Below are 2,620 nucleotides of genomic sequence, written 5' to 3'. Positions count from 1 at the left end.
CACCAAACTATTTTTTATATTAGACAATTAATTTAATTTCACATAATTATCGTGGTAGAAGCCACGATAAAACATATTTACCGTGTTTGATGTTTGTTGTAAATGACGTATGCTCACAAAGAACGAGGTAATTAGTCCAAGTTTGTCGTTTATTGAAGGTTCAGAAACTACAGCGGCTGTGATGAGCTACAGCAAAGGTAAAATAAACCGAACAGGTGATCAACTCTAAACCACTCGGACCTTTTTACGCTCCGTCTCTGTCAATTAAGCACACCCGTTGCCATAGCAACCTCTTGCGCTCCTCAAGCCGACTAGAGGTTACGTTAAAAACATAACATTCAGTCCGTCACGATATTAGGTTTTCAGGCTTGATATTTATTTTGCGATTATTAATAAGCCTCCCTGAACACAGTGGTGGTTGATTAGTTAATTTAAACTCCTGCCCTGCTCGTTATTTTGGTAATGGAACCGAAACGCACAGAATTGCGCAACGCCTTGTTGAAACAATAATTACTGAGATTTTTTGTTGGGTCATTAGTTTGAACACTTTTTGTTTGTTTTGTTGTTCTTTAAGTTCTGAATGTTTTGATAAAGAGTCAGAGGAGGACGTGCTGGTCTCAGCGTCCTGGCGGCGTTCAGTTTGTCACCTGCCGAGATCGACTCAAAACCTTCCGCGATCGACATATTGCACCGCTGCTCTAGCAAAGCACGAGCAGTTCAGAAACAATTTGAAATGGGGAAAAAAGTTATTTATTAACTGATTAAGTCGTGTTTTAGATTGTTCTTGAAAAACTAATCAGTCACAGCTGATTAGTGGCTGCACAGTGAACCCATTGGTTTTTTACAGCAGACAGCCGCTCCCCTCTCTTGCAGGTACTGCGTACCCCCTTACTTTCACCCCTGGTTTCCAGTAATTAAAAAAGCGTGTTATGATCGATTAAATTACCTGTTACGTCATTGTGCCTGCTAAACACATAACGCTGAGTGGAGTGGTGTACCGCTCCAAGATGGCCGCCCTAAATCTCGTCAGCGACAATAGGCGAGAGCGGTCCATGAGGCGTCTATTCTTATATTATGTCTGTGCTCATACAATTATAAATAATAGCTATATATCTCCATCAATTATGGGAGGAATAAAATAAATAAGGAGACATGAAAAATAACATGATCAACTATAGTAAAATACCATTTGCAGTGTGTACATAAGAAGTTTAATTGAGCAAATGTCAATAACAAACACATGAATTAGATACTGAAGAATAACAACCCAGGTTGTTACAGGGTTGTTAAACAGATGCTAGCAAAAATTCTAATTTTTGTTTTTACAGTGCCATGTATATTATTGAGAGACTTTTTGTTGGTAGAGTCTTGTATATAGAAAAAAATAAGATGAAACTATTTAATCTATCAATGAGGAAATTTTCCTTCGACTCTAAAACGATAAATCATATTCATGAATCACATCTGTGACGATGATACAAAAAAAGTAGCCTGCAGAAACATTATGTGGCATAAAATGATGGCATGAGGCTACTACTCAAAGTGTCTAGATGGAGTAGTAGTATTTGTAAATAATGCTGTTCCCAAATGTGCAGCTGAGAATCCTATGTATAAATGCATATGTAGATTATCTGTGTCATGCAATAATATAATTGCAATTTTAGTAAATCCTGGTTTTTGTACTGTGAGATTCTCTTCAAGATTATGAAATCATTGGCATCATCATTTATTTGTGACTCGGTGATGTCATGTTTATTTTAAATTTTTTTCTTATTTTGCTTGTTTTTGCCATTTTTCTATGGACCTATTTTGTGTCTGGAATAAAGATATATTGATTGATTGATATGATTGAATATCAACAATTTGTGAATAGAGCAAAACACTTAGCACGCTATAGGTGAACATTGTTTAGTTTGGTTAAGAATACTTATTACACTATCAATAAATGACGTCTAATAGATGTTCTTAGTTGTCAGAGGAACACAGGAACACCTTCATGAGCTCAGAGGTTCTAACTGATGAATAATGAGGATGGCTGCTCTCTGCTAAAATATTTCTTGCCATCTTTCATGTTCTTTCAGCGAACAGTTGAGGCAGAGTTGTTTTTGGTTTCATCACTATGTACCTACTATTTTACCTGCCATTCAAAGTATTCTTAAAAGATTGTCTGTTAGTCTGCAGCTCATGTGACCAAACCAGCCGAGATTAAAAGTTAAAACTTGAGTTAAAATGTTGTTTTAACTTGAGATGAGTTAAAACTCAAGTTAGAATGTTAAGTTTTAACATTTAACTCAACAGCCTCTACCTAACCTAGAGGTTGTACACAACATCAAGTTGGGTAACCCCAAGGTAGAGTCTTTGAGAAGAGTTCTTGAAAATATAGTCAGTGTTTTCAGCAAAGTTGAGCTGACTGTCCAGGAATGATCCAAGGTATTTAAAATTTACCACAGTTTCAACAGGTTGGCCATCAAGTGAAACTGGAATCACTTTCAGTTCTTGAATCACTTTCATTTAATTAGTTCTACTTCCTTAAGAAAATGAAAAGGTATGTTCTTTTGTGAGGGAATTTATATTTTACTGTTCCAGTAATGCCAGAATTGTTAATAAGTAATAAACACTT

Source organism: Poecilia latipinna, unplaced genomic scaffold (assembly GCF_001443285.1).
Source record: "Poecilia latipinna isolate Pla-1442-1.1 unplaced genomic scaffold, P_latipinna-1.0 Scaffold1547, whole genome shotgun sequence".
In the NCBI taxonomy this organism is placed as follows: domain Eukaryota; kingdom Metazoa; phylum Chordata; class Actinopteri; order Cyprinodontiformes; family Poeciliidae; genus Poecilia; species Poecilia latipinna.
Note: the sequence above shows the minus strand (reverse complement) of the source record.